This window comes from Marmota flaviventris, chromosome 3 (assembly GCF_047511675.1).
Source record: "Marmota flaviventris isolate mMarFla1 chromosome 3, mMarFla1.hap1, whole genome shotgun sequence".
Lineage (NCBI taxonomy): Eukaryota > Metazoa > Chordata > Mammalia > Rodentia > Sciuridae > Marmota > Marmota flaviventris.
In genome coordinates, this window is record NC_092500.1 from 25,426,172 (window position 1) to 25,449,746 (window position 23,575).

General features: G+C 41.2%; 1 pseudogene; it reads left to right on the forward strand.

Annotated features, from left to right (window-relative positions):
- The first annotated feature begins 20,820 nt into the window (after nt 1–20,820).
- Nucleotides 20,821–22,833, forward strand: LOC139705070 (nibrin pseudogene; annotated as a pseudogene).
- The last annotated feature ends 742 nt before the right edge of the window (nt 22,834–23,575 follow it).

Sequence of the window (23,575 nt, forward strand, 5' to 3'; positions counted from 1 at the left end):
ATTAACCCCATGTGCGTTTATGAGACATAAAGGTCAGAGGGACGTTTGCTTGGCACTGTATAACAATGACTCCAGGCCTGTTGTAAGGGTAGGTTTGAGAATCTGCTCTGCGCGCTCACTGCTGCGTGTTGGTGAGGTGGCTCAATCTGATCTGACAGTAAATTCTGGAAAAAATCCAGATCTCATCTTTTGTGCCCTCTGAGCTTTCTTGTCCACCTCCCTCTTGCTATCTCAGGGCCTCCTCTCCTGGGTCAACCCTGGTAACCTCTATTCTTTTATCTATCTCTATGGTTTTCTTATTCTAAGGGCTGGGGATGTAGCTTAATGGTGGAGCATTTGCTTAGCATACATGAGGTTCTGGGTTTAATCCCCAATACTGTGGAAAAAGGGGAAAATGCCTACAGCTCTAGAATTTATTTATTCTAGGTATAAATAAGAAAATCATAATATTTGCCCTTTGTTTTATTTCACTTAGCATAATGTTTTTGAGGTTTGTTCATGTTGTAGCATGTGTCAGAATTTCCTTCCTATTTAAGGTAGACTAATATTTCATCTGATGGATTTACTACATTTTTTGTCCACTCATCTTTTGATGGCCACTACTGCCCAGCCCTCCCTTCTCCTGTCTAGGACACTGCAGTATAGAACTAGAGGCTATTGTAAATAATGCTGCTATACATATTGGTGCACAGTATTTGTTTGTGTCCCTGTTTTCAATTTTGGGAATATATAGCTATATACCTAGCAGTGGAATTGCTGGGTATGCGGTAATTCTGTGTTTAACTTTTTGAGGAGCCACCAAACTTTTTTCTATAGCAGCTCTACCGTTTAACATTCCCATCAACCATGCACAAGGGTTCCCAACCTGTTTATTTGCTTCTTTTGACTTTTAATAGGATGAGAAGCACTTCCTGCTATACAGAAATCACTGTACTAGGAACTAGACAGTGGCTGGTTCCCCCCTCATGGTGCTTTTTATTTAGTGAAAAAGACAAAAAAGAAAACAAAACGTGCATCATTGCAAATTGTGGGAAGTTGCCTAAAGAAATGAGCAGGAACAGTGATATGAATAATTACAGCAGTGGGGAATTTTACTGTTTGCTGTTTCAGGAAGCAGTATGGCCTAGGAAGTGAAGAGGTGGACTTTGAGCATGATAGGATTGATCCTAGCTCTTCCATTTCCGGTTTGATCTTGGAAAAGTTACTTAATCTCTCTGTGTTTCAGTTTCCTAAACTATAAAATGGAGATGATAATAATAGCACTTACTCAAAGGGCTGTTGTGAAGATTATATGACAAAATACATGGAAGGTATTTAGAACGCTGCCTGAAACACAGGTAAATGCTCAAAAATCTAATAATTTCAAGTCTACTCTTTGTAGGCTACTCACAGTTCACACGTGGAAAGCTCACCAGTCAGTTATAATGTGATCCATTAACACCACACAGTGGCTTCTGGATGACTTGGGGGAGGGCTTGTTCTGGGGATTAAACCCAGGACCCTGCACATGCTGAGCACATGCTCTACCACTTAGCTACACCCTGGGCATTCCTCTGGATGCTGTTGACCATGGAAACCTATTCCTCAAGGTCCAGAACTCAAAGGGCCTCTGGTTTCCCATCAACCTTCTGCCCAGCCCTCCCTTCTCCTGTCCAGGACACTGCAGTATAGAACTAGAGGCTTTGACATTTGGCCCTTCTCACTCTGCTGTTTTTCTGTTGGTTGGTAATCTTAGACAAAGAGCCTAAGCTTTAGTCTCCCCTCTATAGGGCATCTTGGAAATTTTTGTGATGATGTATCTAAAGCACCCAGTTAGGGGTCTGGACATGATAACTGATCAATTAATCATGACTTTCTCTAGAAATAAAACTTTAAAAAATTGGTGTGTTTGCAATGTCCTGTTAAATTGCTATTCATCTATTTTAGAAAGAATTCAATTGGAGAGTTGAAGAGTTAATAATTGATTAAATATGATGCCCCTATTTTTATTTTTATTTTATTTTTTAAAATAGTTCTTAGTTGTAGTTGGACATGAGACCTTTATTTTATTTATTTCATTTATTTTTTTATGTGGTGCTGAGAATCGAACCCAGTGCCTTGCATGTGCTAGGTGAGTACTCTACCTCTGAGCCCTGGCCACAGCCCCGATGCCCATATTTTCATAAAAGTTTAGTCTTAGCCCTTGGTCAGGAATGTCAACTTGTTGTAATGTGAATTTCTCAATAAAATCAGGTACAACTTAAGGCTGTCATTAGAACCCCCAAATGCAAATTTTTACCATCTGATTTACCACCTGTTTTTATTTTTTATTTTAGGAAGATTCTGCCAGGTATAGACCACACACACACACACACACAAATTGATTCTCTAACAGTGGGAATTCCAGGGATCCTTGTGAGCCAGAAGTCAACAAACTATGGTCTGCAGGCCCAACATAGCCTTGATCTTGTTTGTGTAAATACTGACTTATTGGAATGCAGCCCCTCCCACTCACTTAGGTACTTATGGTAGATTTTGTGCTACAAAGTGGAAGAGTTGAATAGTTTTAACAGAGATTGAGTTGCCCAGATAGCCAAATAGTCTCTATTATTTGTCCCTTTTCAGATAGAGTTTGACAACCCCTGATGCAGGCCAAAGGGGGTGGGGAAGCTCCTTTGGCAGCAACTTTTACATTCTATGTGTAGCCTTTCACATGAGTGTGCTGTCTCCCACTGTTTGTTGGAAGGGTAACTATTCTGAGATGCTTGGATGTATCTCTGGGAAAAGATCTGAACACCTTTTATAAAGGGGTTTAGATCAATACTGCTGTATGAGGCCAGCCTAAATTGTTCAAATGAGACTAGTCATTTGGCTCTTTAAGGGAGAATGAAACCGGCTTCCTCCTGAACTGTGCAATGTGAGTGGTCCAGGTTGGCTGGTGGCTCTGCTCCAAGCCCTTTCTATCTAGTAGCTCTGTCCTAGAGCCTGTGGTCATTTGCTTGGGCCAGGCTGAGGAACCACATCTAATTTCCAACAGTTGGAAAGGAAGGACCATGATATTTACCAGTGCAGAAATGACATGTATCACTTCCATTCACATTCACAGGCTGGAGTTTTGTCATAGATCCTCTCCTAACTACAAAGAGCCTTTGAAGAGGAAGAAACACATGTGTCTCCATTATAGTAGCTAAGGCAGAAGTCTCCATGAGTGTTGAGGGTCCCTGGTCACTCCTTGACCTAAGTTAGAGCCTTAGCTATGCCAGAGTGGCCTCGTGCCAGAGCACACCAGAACCAGGCTTGATGTCCTGCCCTGATGTCCTGACACTGGTCAGCCACACCTCGGCTGATTCCTCCCTCTTACTTCTGCTCTGTCCCCAACTGTAGCTCACTTTTCTCATTCTAAATCTTCATTTTCTCTTTTTACATGTATAGATCATTAATTCCTAGTAGGACACCTGACTCTTGTAGCCCTAATTATGGTAACAGAATCGAGGTTGTTACCATTACTGAAGTAATGAGATATGAAGATAAAGAAACTGAAGCATAGAGCTATGAAGCAGCTTATCCAAGGTGACAGAAAATGTTAACAGGACTAGACATGGTATGTGTCCTTTGCTGGGTACACATTTTACTCCAGAATTAGGCCGGGAGGATACTGAGAAAATGCTGCCCTTACCAATCTAGTAGCCTTGATTTGTTAAGGAATTTTGTAAATTATTAGTACTATGATTCTAATTTTTATGTATTTGTTTTTTACAGTCCTGGGGACCATGCTCAGGGCCTCATGCACTATCATTGAACTACATTCCCAACCCAGGAATTCTTGTTTTCACATTTGAAGAAGTATTCGTCCCTAGTTGTTCTTTACCTTTTAATTTTATCTACGCAGTGTTGGTTTTTCTTTTTCCCTGATGGTTTGAAAAAAAATATATATATATATACGTATATATATATATACACGTATATATATATGTATATACATATACATATATATATACGTATATATATATACGTATATATATATGTATATATATATGTGTGTGTGTGTGTGTATATATATATATATATATATTATATGTATTGCCGCAGTCCGGCTGGGCAAAATAACCGAGAGGTGACAAGCAACTTGAAGGTTGAAGCGGCAACTACTTTATTGCGAGTGAACTCAGCGGGAACTGAGTGAGAACTCAAAATAGCGGGCACCTGAGGTAGCAGGAGCCGCTTTACTGAGGGACAGCAGAGGTATATATACCCAACTGATTACACACAGCTTGACTCAATTAACATCATCTAGATACAGCAGGCAGCCAATAAGGAATCCTCACCATCTTAATGGCTCCCTGGCGTTGCTTCACAAACCCCTCCTCCTGGCAAACTGCCAGGCGCCATCTTGACTTGATTTGCATCCCCAACAATATATATATATATTTTATATTATATATATATTATATATAGATATACACATATATACACACATATTTTAGTTGTTGATGGACCTTTATTTTATTTATTTGTATGTGGTGCTTCACACAAGCTAGGCTAGCACTCTACCACTGAGCCACAACCCCAGCCCCGAAATTTTATATTTTTATAAAGTAAAACCTGATGGTTTTTTTTCTGTTATGATTCCCTCCCTCTTATTTCCACCTTTAAAAATCATCCTCCTTTGAGAATGGTAAGGTTTTGATTTGATTTCTTTTCTTCCAATCCTTTAATTTTCTTTATATCATCAACTCATATATCTCAAACTGTTTTGGTCCGTAGCCATGGGCAGGGGGCATGAAGATACCCATTGTATTTATATTTGACTCTGCCAGAGCAAGTATTTATTTCAAAAGGTTTAAACGGAGAAAGGTAATACCAGCAACTGTCTGTGAAAACCTCTTCCATACTTGCGGTGAAAGTCCTAGGTACCAGGCTAGCGAAGCTGTAGGTAGTGCGGTGGTGTTCACAAGGCAGGTGTGCCCCTTTCACACCTGTGCTGTGTGCCCTGGATGCTATTGGTGCACTGCCCAGGGGCCTTTTATTTGGCAGGTACACCCATCCTTCAGGTGCTGTGAATTTGGGCTGCTAAACACTCACGGCCTCCTCCTCCAGAGAACTTCCCTCAGTCAAAGAGAAGCTACCTTCTCCCCAGGTGTAACAGAGCCTTCCACTGAGGCCGGCTGCCTTGCCCACAGGAGAGACCAATTCTGAGATGAGCAGCCCATGGGATTGTGGGATCGAGGCATTGGGCTGGAGCTCACGTGCAGCTGGAGACCCCACCCTGCTGAGCTCCTCCTCAGGCCCTCTCCTTCTCTCCTGAGTTCCCCCAACAGGTCATGTGCTGCCCGTCCCTGTCTTGGGCTTTGCTTCCAGGGAATCTGATCCAAAACAGTGAGTACCTCCACTTCCCACACTGGACATTCTAACACATGTACAAACATTGTTTATAAACATTGTAGCTCTCATAAACTCAAGATTACAGGCTGTATTTCAGAGAGCTTAAACAAAAGTATAATAGACTGAACTATTTTGGAGAGTCTTTTTACCTTTAAATGTTTAAACTATAGCCAAAAGCATTATAAGAGATAATGAAAATATATTTAAACTTGAGCTCTTTGATCCACCTGAATAATATTGTTTTTTAGAAGTTCTAGGGTTGCAAACATTCTCTAATCCCCCTTTCTCATCTTACTGAGAAGAGAAATACAACCCCAAATTTGTGAATTTTCCATGTTCCTTGGTCAGAGAGGTCTTTCTTTCTCAAGCCTCACCATTAGATGAATCTAAAATGTCACAGAGTCTCTTTTAGTCAAAGATGAACTGAAATATTTCCACAGTGATATCAGTGATTTATTATATTCTCCAGATCGTCCCCAGAGCCAGCTGTGGGAAAACATGTCCCTCTCCTGTCATTCCTATTTTCCAGGGGCATGCTACGTGGATACCACCACTTCAGTTTCTTTCCCAAGCCTGACTCTCAGGGTTGTGGTTGTTCTCCACCCACGTCTGAAGCAGCAGATGTGGAGACTTGCTTAAAGCAGGCAGGTCAGCTTTCATGCTCAGAATCCCGAGTGCCAGAGCCTCCCAGCCCCATGCTGCTCCGTCTCCTGTAACCCTTTCCTGTGTCTCTCTCAACTGTGTCGCGCTCCACTGGCGTATTACAGTGAACACAGAATGCACTCTGTTTTGAAAAGGATCTCTAACACTGCTGGGCCTTGCTTTGGGTTCCTCTGTCTGTTCAAACAGAAAGCTGGAAGATGGTTCAACAGTCCTTCATTTGCTTTCTTGATTTAGATTGTTTCTCTTTCCCTCAGGGCAGGAGGGTTTGTTGAAGGAGAGGGAGGAGCGGGGAAGCAAGGATGCTGATGTGGCTGCCTTCTGAACTCACCCTATTTTTTTGGGATGGGGAGTACCAGGGATTGAATTCAGGGGCACTGGACCACTGAGCCACATCCCCAGCCCTATTTTGTATTTTATTTAGAGACAGAGTCTCACTGAGTTGCTTAGTGCCTCATTTTGCTGAGGCTGGCTTTGAACTCGCGATCCCCCAGCCTCAGCCTTCTGAGCCTCTGGGATTATTGGCATGCGCCCCTGAGCCCAGCTGGTGCGGGGTTTGAAGTGGGCGGAGTAGACCTCCTTTATATGGGCTGAGAAGCACTGAGCATTCCACCAGCTCCCCTGGGTACCACTCATCTGTCTAGAACCCCATCCTGCATCCAGAGCCATGGAGCTAGATGGAGCTTCCTAAACTTCTGGGATTATAGGCTTGCACCCGGCGTCTGGCTCACCCCTATTTTCTGAGCGCTGGGCATTTCTCCCAGTCTAGGCTTCTTCTCTCTGCTGCTTATCCTCCATTCAAAGAGAAGTGTCCATAAAAAGCATCACATTGTGTTTTGGAGGTAGCTAGATGTAGCTTTGATTCTGCCCCTCCTGATCGCCCGGCCTTGGTAAAGTTGCTTCTGTGTATCTTATGAATGGTCCATCGTGTCAGTTGTCTCTGTTTCAAGTGGATTGGTGTCCCATAGCCTTTTTCCAAAGCCATTTCCTCTTAAATGAAGAGGTTAACCTCAATTTGCAGTGCTCCTGGGCTTTCCTGATTACTTAGCCACTCTGATTTATAAAGCCAACATCAATATTTTAGGAATGAAAAATGGAGCATCTTGTTGCCTTACTTAAACCACAAGTCACAGTCAAAGGCACCTGACTCAGTGCTGACCTCACACCTATATTGTTCAGGTCAAAGGAGGTAGGAGGTACTATATGTACTATTATTTTTTTATTCTAATTTGTTATGTATGACAGCAGAATGCAATTCAATTCATAGTACACATGCAGAGCACAAATTTTCATGTCTCTGGCTGACCCAGCTATCCCACCCTTGGTCTATACCCAAAGGACTTAAATACAGCATACATCAGGGACACAGCCCCATCAATATTTATAGCAGCACAATTCACAATAGCTAAACTGTGGAACCATCCTATATGTACTATTATCATTGGTGTCTTCATGTGATGGGTGTGTAAACTGTGGCACAGGACAGTTGAATAACTTGCCCAAGATCACACAGCTGTTAACTGACATAGCTAGGGTTAGAATCCAGGCATCACTCACAAAAGACCAACGTTGATGGTAAATAGTTGAAATAAAACATGGGACTATTTTATTATTTTTCTTATATTTAATGTTAGTTTATTTAGGCTGTTATGTACCTAGGTAATGTTCTTTGAATGAAGAACATAATATATTTCGCTGAAATTTTTTATAATATTTTCCCAGAATGCCATGATAGCAGAATACATAATCTTTTATACTCAAATTTCCCAACATATCCAAACAAGAGTCATTTTTGCAAAATTACTTGAGCTTCATAGGTTTTCCCAGAGGCTTCTCCCAAGCTCTACTATTCAAATCATTTTCTTTTGAAGTGTCTAGGTAATTGGTTTAGTTGTATTTACACTGTAGACACACACTATTAGCAAGAGGCCGCTCTGACAAAATGAGACCTACATTAAGGTCTGGCATTAAGAAGTGAAATGTGTGTTGGAGTGGGGACTAACTCAATAATATTTATTAGTGATATTTTCGTCTTAAGGTGACTTTTGTTTCCCTATGCAACCTGGCAAGAGCAGGGACTAAAAGGCTGAGCTGATGAGGACCCTCTGGCCTGTATGTGAGGGGGGATGTGACTGTGTGGACATGAGTGCACTACAGTAGACTGTGACATCTTTCTTGCTAGCAGACTCTTCCTTGCTGGCTTTTGGGAAACAAGTTGCCTTGCCACGAGTAGCTGCCCTGTAGAATGACCCGAGTGGCAAGAACTGAGGGTAATTTCCAGTTGACAGCCAGCAAGAAACTAGGCCCTCAGTCCAACAGCACACAAGGAGCTGAATTCTCCAACCATCCTGTGAGTCAATGAGTGGGTCCTTTCCCTGACAAATCGTGAGGTGACGCGGCAATCCTGGCCTAGCTATGACTGTGACCCTCAGATGAGACCCTGGAGTAAAAGACCCAGAAAGCCGTGCCATAACTTCTGGCTCACAGAACTGTGAGAGAATAAATGTGTGTTGTTACAAGCTGCTGAGTTTATAATAATTTGTTATCAGAAGTAGGTAACTAATGCAATTATTATATGGTAGGGTCATTTATTCCAACAGTTTTTGAGAGAACCCAGTGTGCAGCATGTGACCTTAGCTCTGGATATGCCATAGTCTAAAAGAGAGAAGAGATCCTTAAAGATTCAATGTAATTCCTGAAAAATACCAATGACCAAGTAAGTAACTATAGGCTAGGTTCAAAGACCCACTGTGATCACTGTAAATGATCCCACTACGAGTTAGTTCACTATCACCTGTTTTCCAGAACCTTCCATTTACCTTCCAGACAGCCACAGATGGCATTTGAGGGCTCCAGGGATTAGCATTTAGTTAGGAGATTATAATAACACTCCCGAAAGTTCTACCAGACCCCTTTCCTGGGGCCCACATACCCTGGTAAATGGTTCCAAGAGCCATTGTTGAAGGAGAAGAGCAAGACATCAGCCAGCACTCCTGGTGTGTTGCAGGGTTGTTCCCCAGAGCAGCTGGTCTCCCCATTAGTCAAGGGGCTCTGAGTTGGGAAGGTGATTTGGGCCTGGGATTCTGGTGAGTACTGAACTCTCCATCAGTTTAAGTCTTCTCTTCCCCAGACTTAGATTTCGTTGGTGTTATAGGAAACTAAATCAGACTTTAGCAACCATGTATTTCATCTGAGGGCCCTCAGATCTGTTAGGCTTCTTTAAATATCCCTAACAGTTAAATTCTTCAGATAATTTTTCAGAAATCAGGATGCATTTGCCTCTCAAAATTAAGCTGAAATTTGCTCCTTTAGGAAGCATTTTTTTTTTTTTCCATCAAAGCACCTCTGTCACCCGTGGTCACTATCCAAGCATGCTAAGTCTCCTCTCGCCAATGTGTAGTTTTCTGGCAGTGGGTGAGTAGACCAGATCTTATAAATCCACTCTAGGGTTTTCCAACTTCTGAAGACATCAGTCTCCTCTTGACATTACATCAAGGAATCTCTGATATCTGCACTTCACCAGCTCGGGCCACCACTGAGACTCAGCTTTAGACAACCCCACAAGAAGTTGAAACTTCTTTCAGTTGTTTGATCTAGCACATGGAACCCACAATTTCTGGTGAGGGATTCTGTAAGATTGAATTTGGCCCAGTCGAAAATCATGCTCTCTTCTTCCTAACACTTTTGGAATACTTTCTTATTATCTCACTATTCTTTTAGTGTGTAATCTCTTCCCAGATTTGATTTATATTTCAGAGCATACTAGAATTTGACTCCAGTTGTGGGTCTTGAGTCAATGGGTATAAGGCATCCCCCCGCAAGGTGACCATGCAGGGAACTCCTCCCAGGAGCAAGACAGGACCAGCCTCATCAGAATGGGAAGCAGGGCTGCCTCTGTTGGCCCAGGAGGCTCTGTGAGCTCTGAGGTTTTTCGACTCTTGTAGTTATCTGATACCTAGAAAATATCTTCATTCCAGTATTCAGGGAAGAATCACTTTTTTTCCTAATCAGTGGCCTGAAAGAACTGGTGAGACTCTCTTTTGTAATTCATCAATCTTCAGGATTCATCTCTGTCTCTAATTTTCAGCTTCATTAGCCCTGTGCCTGCATGAGATAACAGTATTTTAGGGAGGTCACAGCACTGCCTCATTCACTGACCAGTCTTTGAAGTGAGAATTGAAATCCCTAAGCCCATCATTTTTTTCTTTATACTTTTACAATTTTTCCATGCAGTTAGAGGGATGGCTCCCCTTCTAGCCTATGATACTCTGTCCACCAGAGCTTCACACTTCATTCTGTGTGAATGTGGGGGATAATTTTGTGTTTTGCCCCTGGGTGCCATAGCATGATTCATGCTATGATCAAAATGCAATTTTATGTGTGTCTCCCACCAACTCTTTAAACTTCATCAGGGGTTGAAGAGAAGTTGACCTTCCTCTAGCCCTGAATGAAACTCCCCACAGCTTCTGGGCTTCTCTCTGCCTCACTTACCTTTACCTCTACTTGCAAACTCTTCTTTTCTTTCCTCCCCAGGGTGAAGGTAGGGTAGAGATGAGAGTGGAAGGGGTAAGTGAGTGACTACTTGATCTGGTAGCTGCATGCTGTCAGGGCCTTGCACATTTTAAAAGCCAGTGACCCCAGGCCCGTAGCGTGGCTGATTCTTTCTCTCTTGGTCCTTGCATGGGAATTTTTGAGGTTCCCTGCAGGCCCCCTTTCCTGCAGTTCCTTTGACTAAGGGGATATATCTCTGTTCTAGGTGGTCTCATTCGGCCCTTTCCTCGGTCTCTGGATATCCAACTGTACACACTCAGCTTTGTTCTGCTGAGATCCTTTTAGAGGACCTTTGGACAGGACCCAAGGATTTCTCCTGTGCAACCCACATATGATCATGGGAGGTCTCCTTTGCCTCTTGCCTCAACAAACTTAGAGTGCCCGCTGATCCCAGTGCGATAGTCCTGCTGGCTCCCTCTGCAGAGTGCTCAGCCAGCCCTTGCTAACTTCTGCGTTCCCTTGGTGGAGCAGTCGGTCCACAGCTGCTTTTACTTTCCTGCACATTAGTCAGGCTCCAGTCCTCTTTGTCTCCCAACAGCAGGGCATACATCGCAAAGCTGTCCTGCTAGTCTACTGAAAAGCTCCTCACCAGGCTTTGGGTGGACAGCACCCCTGCCCCAGGCCACAGGGGAGAAGACTTGCAGCAGAGCAAAAGCCTCCTCACAGGGTTCTCCTCAACCAGCTCCTCCAAATTCTTACTCTGCTCCCCTTTTGTTTCTTTGACTTCACTGAAAGCCCCAGGAGATGTGGAACAGGGTCTCCTTCATTCCCCTGATAAACCCTGTGTGGCAGGGGTGAGGGGGTGGGGAGGGGGGCTGGTCTCACTTTAATACTGGCATCCTGAGATTTAATCTGTAGATGTCTGGCTCCAAACTGAGGCAGAAGTCTTATCATACTAATTTCTGTAACAAAAGTTTTACTTACTTCTTTTTTGGACCCAGAGATTGAACCCAGGGGTATTCTATCACTAAGCCACATCCCCAGCCCCTTTTATTTTTTATTTTGAGACAGAATTTTGCCAAATTATACAGGATGGCCTCAAATGTGCAGTCCTTCTGCTTCTGCCTCCCGAGTCACTGTGATTACAGGTGTGTGCCACCCTTGCCTGACTAGTTTAGTGACTCTTTTGCCATTGGTTGCCATGTTTTACCTCTATATCATTCTTATTATGTTCAAATCCAAACATATTATTGGTTAATCCCTGTTTCCCAACACCTGGCATCTCTTTCAGAAAAAGAATCCACTTCAGGTAATTTCACAGTACTTTATTACCTGACAGCAGTGAGAATTCTTGGAAGGGCCGAGGATTGAAGCCTGGATGTTACACAGCCGGAGGGATGTTCAGCCAACCACGATGTGCAAAAGTATCCTGAGGCTGTTCTAGCAGAAGTCCTGCTGCAGTTGCCAGATGATGTTCCATATTTATAAACCTAGGATTGGCCACCAGATTGCTACCTGTTATGGTTTAGATATGAGATGCTCCCCGAAGGCCCATGTATGAGAAAATTCAGGAATGATGAGAAGTTAAATGATTAGAATATGAGAGCCGTCACCTCACCAGTAGATTAATCCACTTGATAGATTCATAATTCAAAAGGACTAGTGCACTAGATGGTAATTGTAGGCAGGTGGGGTGTGGCTGGAGGAGGTAGGTCACTGGAGGCATGACCTTGGGGATTATATCTTGTCCCCTAGGTGGCTGTGGCGGCTCCTCCTCCTCCTCCTCCTCCTTCTCTTCTTCTTCTTCTTCTCTTTCTCTCTCTCTGTTTCTTTCTTTCTCCCCACCTCCCTCCCTGTCATGAAACGATCAGTATTCCTCCACCACGCCCTTACACCATGATTTTCTGCCTCCCCTTGGACCCAGAGCAATGAAGTTGGCCTTTGATACCATGAGCCCAAAATAAACTTTTCCTCTTCTAAGTTGTTTTGTTGGGTATTGTGGTCACAGCAATGAATAGCTGACTAACACAACACCCATTAGAGCACCTACAGGAAACCAAATGCCTCCGTGCCCATGCTTACTGGGAGGATAGTGTGTCTGCAGCCTCCCACCCATATTCTATATCTTGCTCAGGTTTGAAGCTCATTGGAAAATAGTCAATGTCTATATCCTAGCCGCAAAGGGTCTTGGGAAATCTGTTATTTGTTTCTACCCATAGATAGGGTTTACAATACAGAAGAACTATCAAAAAGAGATTTGAGGTAGAAACTAATGATAAATGTCCACTATTAATCTAAGGAAAAGTTTATCAATAAACTATTTTGACTTTATAAAAAAATTTAGGCCAGGGGCAATGGCACATACCCATAATCCCAACTATTTGGGAGGCTGAGGCAGAAGACACAAGTTTGAGGCCAGCCTCAGCAACTTGACATAGACCTTGTCTCAAAATTAAAATTTTTTTAAAAAGGTTGGGGATTTCGGTCAATGTGTGAGGCCTTGGATTCAATCCCCTAAACAAATTCATTCATTAAATACTTTTTTAAAAACCCCTCTTATCTTTTGGATTTTGGACCCTTGTATATGACATCTATTCAGAATATACATTTCAAAATTTAAATGGCTCTTTCTTTGTGCCATTTTCCTTATCCTCATTCCTCTTTGGGCTGTTGTCTTATGTCATCACTATTCTTTAAAACTAGCAATAAGATGTGATTGGCATGTTGATAGTCTTTGGTCCTGATTGTAAAGATAAATGAGGGAAGACATTCCAACACTCAGCACAGCGCTTGGCACGTGCTAGTTAACCAACTGCTCAGTCGTCCTCTCACTTCTCATCTCTCTAGGTTATTTCCTACCACTATTCAAGCCTTGATTGTAAAGGACTCATTGAAAGGAGTGAGTACATTCGAGGAACCTTCTAGCTCACATCCCCACAATTTTTATGTGGACAATAATTTAAGCTAAGCCAGTTAGACTTACTTTCTAGTGAAGGGTTTAAGTACTTGAAAGATAATACATGTACAGGTGCAATTAGAGTTAGTACCAAAACAGTCCAAAGACACACACACTAGCTAAAGAAAGGATCCAGTAGGAACTAGGATGCTGTCTAGTGTCCTGTGAGTGCCAATTCTTATACTGCTCACCTGCGTCCTGCGCGAGCTATGAATTTGAGTTTCCCTTGTGTGAAGTGTTCTGGCTGAGAGATATGACAGACAATCACACAACACAGAAATAATTTTTCATTCAAGGGCGGGACGGCTCCGACCTTAAGGGTCCTGCTTCCACACTGCAAGGAGAGAGCTGGAAAGAGAGTGTGAGCCCCGTTTCCATTATTTTATAGCCGTGACATCAGAGACAGGGATAAGATTTCAAGGATGGAGTCTTGCTTCCAGATGTCTTATGGTCAGCAGATTGATTGACATCTTGGCAAGTCACACCCATCTTAGGTGCCCTGTGGGATCTTAGGCAGAGTTGGAGGGGGAGGTGTACCTGCATCATGGGATCACACCCTGACAGGGGGCCCGCAGTGCCAGGCCTATCCCCCCATTTGGCTACTATGTGCAATAGTTCACACACAGCCCGAGGATGGCTTGTGACATGTGAGGACATGGACTCTGAAATCAGCTTGCTGCCAATCCCAGCTTGGCCACTTCCTGGCCATGGGACCTTAGGTAAGTTACTTGAGCCCTCTAAGTCTCTATTTCTTCAACTCTGACACAGGGACAATAACAATGTTTAGCTCATAGGATCTGTGACTTGCTTTCGGATATGCTCCTTATCATACAACAGGTTTGATTTCTAGATTTAGTTTACTCAGCTGTCTAAGGGCTGGAGATGTAACTCAGTGGTAGAGTACTTGTTTATCTCACATTAGGCCCCAATTCAACCCCTAGCACCTAAAAAGAAAAAAAAAAAGTTTTGTCTGAAAAACATTTTAATTCCCCCAAATCCTCTTCCAGTGAACTGATGGGCTTTCATTTCACTTTCCAGGCTGCCATGATAACAGACGAAGTTAAGATGTTATAAAGGAAGATTTTAATAATTAATCAGCTTCAATTTCAAACTCATTATCTCATTATTAATAAAAATATAAAAGAGGTTGAAAAGCATGAAAGCTATATTAAGTGTCAAGTTGAATTTAGTTCAAAGTTTTCTTTTGAGAAGAAGTTTCCCTTTAAGTCCAGCTGACGTCCATTCTGTGGGTGAATTGAGTTGATGGACATTCAGTTGTGTTAATCTCATGTAGGCTGTGGAAGGTTTGTCATTTCACAATTGGGTCAAGCAAGCTATGTAAAATGTAGGTCTAACAGAAAGTTTATAGAAATGCCTGTCCACTTTCTTCCCAAATGAGCTCAAGAAAAATGGGCAAAATCAGGGACTCCATATTTTTACAAAGGTGACTTTCGGTGGCCTGGCATAGGAGCTTTCTGTATTCCCATTCTCCTTTGCTGAATTACAAGAAAAATCTTGGCAAGCTAAATTATAAGCTGCTTCTTTTAGTAGATGACAATTTCATACATATCTTGTGAGCCATAGAGAAAAATTTTAAAGAAAGAATAGTGTTCCATTGGTAATTCAATTTTTTTGGTGTGGTAAGTTATTTTATTTCACTTTTTCAAGTGAATTTAATGTTATGAACCTGATTTCCTCAGGTTTTCCTGGACTGTAGGTTGAAATGGGGGCACATTCATGGTGATTACCCACATTTTGCAGATTCTGTCTTATGTCTATGTTTTAGAACCTTGAGTATCTATTCAAATCTTACTCAATTATATTTGGGAGACCTCAAGGGAAAATTAAAATAAGTGGTGTCCTTATAAAGGATAAGGATCATATCAATAAGGATCACCCTTCACAGGCAGCCAGCCCTTGAGATGCCAGATCAGTGTCGTGTTACCTGGAACCCAAATATGGCGAAGCTGGATTACATCCCTCATCGAAGAGAGAGAAGCCTCTGCTCAGTGGGCACTTTGTCACTTGGGCACACAGGCCATGCTTCTTCAAGAAGGACCCTTTGTCAAATAGAAGCTTCGTGTCTGCTTGCAGCTTCTCTTACTCCAGTGCTGGGGCTGGTGGGACCATCTCCCCAATCCATCTCCTCTTCCTGTGGAGAGGCTCCTTCTTTCTTTCTATGCAGATCACTTAATGTAAATAGCTGCCTTTCCTTTCAGTTCATCAGTGTATCTGTTGGAACTCTTTTGGTTACAAGTACCGACATCAACTTGAGCCAGCAGAAGCCAAAAAAGGACCTAAATTATAAATCTTTTGGAGTGTCTGGTGAAGCAAAATGGCAGGACTGCAGCTGGGCCTCAAGGAGAAACTAATGGAGGTCTGAAAAGCCCTGAGCACGTGCTCTCTCCTCTCGCGTGGACTGGCGCTCTCTGATCCCTAGTCCACGAGGACAAAGCATGGCTCTGCAGGAGCTTTCCTGGAAAGATTCAGTGAACTTGTCATTTCAAAAGCATAAGGTGGTAGATAGCAAAGGTGGGGAATGGGGCAGAGGCTTGGTGTTGCGTTTGGGTAGGGGCTGTATCAGGGCTGATTTGTGACAGGCTGGAACTTCATCCTGAAGGCAGTGAATGGCAGAGCCATCCAAGAGCATAGAGTTGAGCAAGCAGGTTTGTATAGGTTGAGCAATCCTCGTCCAAAATGGTTGAGACCATTGGTGCTTTAGGTTTCTGACATTTTTTTCCCCAGATTTTAGAATATTTGCATATATTTAATGAGATATCTTGGGGATAGAACCCAAGATTAAACACAAAATTCATTTATGAATCCTATATACTTTATGCACATAGTCTACAGGTAGTCTTATGCAGTATGTTTAATGCACCTATTTTTTGGTAGTGACCCATCACATGAGGTCAGAAGTAGAATTTTTCCCCTTGTGGTATCATGTTGGGGCTCAACATTTGGATTTGGATTTTTAAATATTTTTTGGAATGGGGTGCTCTATTTGTATTGTAGTGTGGTATTCGTGCTGGTAGCATTCAGAGGACAGATGTGAGAGAGAAAGACTAGAGACTGGTTCAGGAGTTAGGACACTATTGGAATATAGAGTCTCCAAAAGAGAGTCAAAAGTCCTACCGGCGGCAAGAAAAGAGGCAGGATCCATAACACTTTGTCATAGCTTGGCTTTGGGGAGACAGAAGAAAGCTCTAAAATGACTGTCAGCCTGTTGGCCTTGGACACTGGATAGATGGTGGTGATGTTAACTGGGTGGGGGATATGAGAGAAGAAGTAGGTTTTGTTTGGGAGAAGAGGAGATGGCACTCTTTTCACAGCTGGGCTGGGATGAATCTGACGGTATATACAGTAAGATAAGCCAACCTTATGTTTGTTGACTTTGGGATGCTTAAAGAATCCTCAAGTGGGGTCTCAGGAAGCCATGAACATTCAACTCCATTCCTCCAGGACAGTCAATGCCAGAGATTGATGGTGGATCTGGAACTAATCAGTATATACTGTGGTGGTTCCATCACGACACTGGATGATATGACTCAAGGAGAGCATAGAAGAAGAGCAGTTGGCACAGGGCAGAAGCCTGGAGAATGCTGGCCTGTAAAGGAAACAGGGAAGCAGGTGAGGAAAAGAAGCCCATGAAGGAAACGGAGGAACTGGTGACCAGCTATGTTCAGTGCAACAGAGAGGGTCAATGACATGACCAAATGGTGTCCATTCATTTATCCACAGAATGTTTATTGAGCACCTACTACATTCAGCCTGCTGTAGCTGTTAAGAGCTTAGACTCTGGATTTAGGCTGCCTAGGTTTGGATCACTGCTCCACAATTGACTTGTTGTACGACTTGGGACAATTGATTACCCTCTATATCCTGTTTTTTTTTCTCTCTCTCTCTTTTTTTTTTTTTTTTTGTTAAATGGTGTTGTATTTATTCTGGGTGCTCTAGAGAAACAGAACTAATAGATATTTAGGATAGATACAGATTTACATTAATTAATCTTCAATAAAAATTAAAGAACTGTCTTCTGTGGTTATGGAGGCTGAAAAGTCCAGAGATCTGCATTTGGCAGCTGGAGAACCAGGAAAGCTGATCTGTTTTCTCTTTTGTAAAATGACAACAATAGCAGTAATTATGTCATAGGAGTGGCATGAGGATTAAATAACATCTGGTATGTGTTAAATACATAATAAATGTTATCATTACATTACTGCATATCAGCTATTTGTGCTGCAGAGTTGTAGCTGTGAACAAGACAGGTCAAGTCTGAGTCTCAAAGTGATTAGTATATTGTCTTATGTCTGCTCTTATTTCAAGTGGCCAGTGTCTCCCTCAGCCAAGCAGGAATTAGTCTTGTCATGGTCGATGTTATATGCCAACTTCAGTAGGCTAAGGGATGCCTAAGTACTGGTCAAAACATTTTCTTTAACCATCCATTCACCTGGGCTGGTTCCATAATTTGGCTATTATGAATTCTGCTACTATAAACCTTGATGTGGCTGAATCACTATAGTATGCTGATTTTAGTTCTTTTGGATCAACACCAAGGAGTGGGATACCTGGGTCATATGGCGATTCTGTTACTAGTTTTTGAGGAATCTACATACTGCTTTCTTTCCAGAGTGGTTATACTAATTTGCATTTCCACCTGCAATGGATGAGGGTACCTTTTCCCCCACATCCTTGCCAGAATTTATTATTGTTGGCCTCAAAACAAATATAAAGACCAATGAAATAGAAGACACAGAGAAAACCCCACATAGATGCAATTATTTAATACTCAAAAAAAGGTGCCAAAAACAGATATTAGAGAAAAGATAGCCTTTTTTTAACAAACAGTGCTGGAAAAACTGGATATCCATAGGTAGAAGAATGAAACTAGATCACTTTCTTTCACCCTGCACAAAAATCCACTCAAAGTGGATCAAAGACCTAAGAATTAAACCAGAAACTTTGCAACAGCTAGAAGAAAACTGAGGCTCCACATTCCAACATATTGATGCAGACATTGACTTTCTTAACAAGACCCTAGAGCATAAGAAATAAAACCAAGAATTGATAAGTGGGATGGTATCAAATTAAAAAGCTTCTGCACAGCATAGAAAATAATTAAAAGCATGAAGAGAGAGCCCACAGAATAGGAGCCAGCTGCTCCTCCAACAGGGAATTAATATCCAGAATATATAAAGAATTCAAAAAAACTTACCACACAACAACAACAAAATATAATATAATATATAATAGGCAAAGGAACTAAACAAACATTTCTCAAAAGAGGAAATACGAATAGCCAGCAAATATCTGAAAAAATGTTCAACATCCCTAGCAATCAGGGAAATGCCAATCAAAATTACATTGAGATTTCATCTCACTCCAGTTAGAATGGCAGTCATCAAGAATGCAAATCTTTTAAAATATATCTATACATTGCCTTCAGGTCTGCTTCTCTGGAGAGCCTGACAATGCAAATCTCCTACTTTGTCTGTGTCCTCCAAAGCATGTAGTACTTGGGCAGTAAACAACACTGCAGCCAGAAAAACTTGGGTACAAGACCCTACTTGGAGAGACCACATACATTTTCTTTCTGTTTTTAGAGCTTTATAGTTATCCATAATAGTTGAGTTCATCCTGACAGACTCATACATGCATGGAAATCTATTTCAGTTCACGATCCCACCTTTTTCTTCTCCCTTTTTCCTCCTATTCTCCCTCCCCTCTCCCGTTCTCCCTCCCCTCTCCCGTTCTCCTAAGTCAAACAACAAGTAAATTGTGGAGCTGTGATCCCAACCTATGCAGCCTGGATCCAGAGTCTAAGCTCTTAACAGCTACAGCAGGCTAAATGGAGGGACGTCAAAACAAACATAAAGATCAATGGAATAGAAGACACAGAGAAAACCTCACAGAGATGCAATCATCTATAGTTGTACAGAGCAACATAACTCTACTAGACTTCCTTTTATTCAGCTGTTGATTTGTATTTGTTTGGTTCTTTATGTTATCCTATTCTTCCTTCCTCCTTTCCTTATTTTTACTCTAACTTTATGAAAGAAAACATTTGGCCTTTGAGTTTCTGATTTTGGCTAGTGTCATGATATTCTCCATTTCAATCTATTTGCTGGCAAATGTCATAATTTCATTCATTTTATGGCTAAGTAGAATTCCATTTGTGTGTGTGTGTGTGTGTGTGTATGCCAATATATATATATATGTGTGTGTGTGTGTGTCATATATATATGACAATTTCTTAATCCATTCATTTATTAACAGGCATCTGGGTTGATTCCATTATTTAGCTACTGTGAATTGTGCTACTATAAATATTGACCACACAGTTTCTATTCAATTTTCAGGAAGTTTCCAGAAGAGGCAATTCTATAGAGACAGGAATTAGACTAGTGGTTGCCAGTAGCTGGGAGAGTGGGGAATGGGGAGTAACTGGGAGTAAAGGATATGGGTTTCTTTGGGGGTGATAAAAGGTTCTAAACTTGGTTTGCATGATTGCATAACTCTTTAAATATACTAAAAACCACTGAATTTTACACTTTAAAGGATGAGCTGTGGAGTAGGTGAAGTATATCTCAACAATTCTATAATAGCAAAGAAGACCCTTTGTTTTTTTTTAATAAATGACCACAGTTGTTTTTTAAAAATATTTATTTCACTCATTTAATTTTTTTATATGGTGCTGAGGATCGAACCCAGTGCCTCATACACACTAGGGAAATCTCTACCAGTGAGCCACGACCCCAGCCCCCTTTTGTTTTTTATTTGTAGCTTCTGCACCTGTAAAATGGGCCTTGCACCATCTACATCACATTAAATAAAGTGCTATGCAGAAAGCAATTTCCACACCACATTGCACATAATAAAAGCTCAAAAAGTGGTGACTGTCTTATTATAATAAGTTCATTAAACATTTGTCAGCTGGTTCCTACACTTTTAAGGTCAAATGGAATTACTAAAAAGCTAAATGTTAAAGTAGAAAGGGTGCTTCAAAATCAATCTAGTTCTACCCTCTGATTCTGCAAATAAGAAACCGGTGATTTACCAGAAAATCACCACTGGCAAGAGAGGCTTGAGGGAGGCTATGAGAGAGCGAGTGAGCTCCATAGTAAGCCCCATAGAGCTTACAGTGTAAGCCAGTGAGCCACACTGTTTCATTACAGGCTCTTCTGAGGCAGCAGCAAAGACCTGGGCTTGGTCCTTTGCAGGAAGAGCAATTACATAATTCATTTCCCCGTTAGAGAAATCTGTGTGTGTTCACTAGAGTTGCAAAGGAAATAACTTGATATGGTTTATAATTTTAAAACTTCTATTAAAATTCTCTAAGTGGGCTGTGATCGCGTGCACATCGGCTATCCGCTGCGAGGCAGCCGGTGGTCAACTCCAGTCCTGCGGAGCCGGACCCATGTGGAAGCTCCTTCCCGCTGCGGGCCCGGCCAGAGACAATATGTGCACTCATCTGTGGACGTCCAATTGTAAAGCCAGAATATTTTACTGAATTTCTGAAAGCAGTTCAGTCCAAGAAACAGCCTCCACAAATTGAAAGTTTTTACCCACCTATTGATGAACCAACTATTGGAAGTAAAAATATTGATCTATCAGAACAACAGGAGAGAAAACAAATCTTCAAAGGGAAAACATTTATATTTCTAAATGCCAAACAGCATAAGAAATTAAGTTCAGCAGTCATTTTTGGAGGTGGAGAAGCTAGGTTGATAACAGAAGAAAATGAAGAAGAAGATAGTTTCTTTTCAGCTCCTGGAATTTGTGTTGTTGATATAGGAATAACGAATACACAGATCTTAATTCCTGATTCTCAGAAAAAATGGGTCCATTCAATTATGGATGTGCTCCAAAGGCAAGGTCTTAGACCTATTCCTGAAGCAGAAATTGGATTGGCAGTTATTTTCATGACTACAGAAAATTACTGTGATCCTCGGGGCCAACCCAATACAGGATTAAAGACGACGACTCCGGGACCCAGCCTTTCACAAGGTTTGTCAGTCAATAAAAAACTAATGCCAGTGGCTTCAGTGAATACTACAGCATATGTAGCTGACACAGAATCAGAGCAAGCAGATACATGTATGTTTTTGAATGAAAGGCCAAAAGAAATAAGTATCTCCAAGATGGAACAAGAAGTCAGAATGCTTTCACAAGAAACATTCACTGTACAGGAACCTTCCAAAACAAGCTCCAATAATAACAATATAGTATTAAATACTTTGGTTAGGACAAAAGTCCCAAACTATCAGCTTTCACCAACCAAATTCCTAGGTGTAAATAAAAGTAGAGATTGGTCTTCTCAACAGCAGCAGACAAACTCCATCAAAAACTACTTTCAACCATGTGCCAAAAAAAGGGAAAGAGATGAAGAAAATCAAGAAATGTCTTCATCCAAATCAGCAAGAATAGAAATGTCTTGTTCTCTTTTAGAACAAACACAACCTGCTACACTCTCACTATGGAAAAATGAGGCGGAGAATCTATCTCAGAATGAGCTTGTGGACAAAATATCAAATAACTTATTTACAGATGATGAAGATTTAGAATCCAGTGTGAAAAATTCTTCTGATAAATCTCTTTCTACAGAAAACCTTAGATCAATTAAAAAAAGAAAAGAAATTGATGATTTGGCCATAGAAGATGAAATATCAAAACAGTTATTCAAGAGCATGAAACCAGAGTTAGAAAGTGAAGTAAAAGTTGAAAAACAAGAGGAAGAGTTCAATATAAGAAAGAAGTTAAGGATGGATATAGAAACAAATAATAATTTTAATAATGAAACAATACCAGAAAGCAGCAAAATATCTCAAGAAAACAAAATGGGGAAGAAATGTGAGCTCAAAGAGTCACTATGGTCAACTAAAGAAGAGAACAGTGATGACCTTCAGGACAATAGTGAGATGCTTCCAAGAAAGGTGTTACTGACTGAATTTAGATCATTGGTGGTTAATAATTCCACTTGCAGAGATCCATGTGTGGTAAATTATGATTATGGTCAAATAAAGAAATTCAAGAAGGCCATATTTCCTGGAGCAGGAAAGCTTCCACACATCATTGGAGGATCAGATCTGATAGCTCACCATGCTCGAAAGAATACAGAATTAGAAGAGTGGCTTAAGCAGGAAATGGAGGTACAAAAACAACAAGCAAAAGAAGACTCTCTGGCTGATGATCTCTTTAGATATAATCCTAATGTAAAAAGGAGAAGATAATTGAAAACTTTAAAGGGAAGCTGTGGAAACAGATTTCCTAACAAGCATTTACTTCATGCTAATAGGGATGCCTCAATGGTGTATAGCAGAGATTTAAGTCCCAAGTACTCCATGTCCTAAATTTATTAAGTAAAGTGCCCAAAACTCCATTTGCTGTGTGTGGTAATGAATATAGTTTGTTCTGTTTTCAAAAAAAAAAAATTCTCTAAGTGGATTTAAGAAAGTAATATAACAGTTACTTTCCTAAATCTTAGAAATTACGAAAAGATTAAAACAGCTCCAAACCACCTACATGAGTTTTTTTTTTTTAATTCCATCTTTCTTTCTCTCTACATGCACATGCACATGCACATGCACAAGTAATTCTAAGGAGCGCAACAGTTTTTTGTTTGTTTGTTTGTTTTTGTTACAATTTAACATCTGTGACCAGGACACAATTATATTCAATAACTTGTTCAAATTTAATTGGCACAATTATTTTAGTCTTACACAAAATAATAGTAAAAAAAAGTCTTTACTAAGCATCTTTAAAAGTGGAGGACAAATGAAATATGGTATGAATGGATCTTTATCTATATCTCTATAGATACATGAGATGAAGTACAAATTCGTGCTGGGAATGCCTTTCCACTCAGGAATACTAAAGCCATTATTGCTGATTTTAGTGTCAAAAAGCACAGAGTTAGCCCCACACGGTGGCGGACACCTGTAATCCCAGCAGCTCAGGAGGCTGAGACAGGAGGATTGTGTGTTCGAAGCCAGCCTCAGCAAAAGTGAGGCACTAAGCAACTCAGTGAGACCCTGTCTCTAAATAAAATATATAAAAGGGCTGGAGATGTGGCTCAGTGGTCAAGTGCCCCTGAATTCAGTCCCCAGT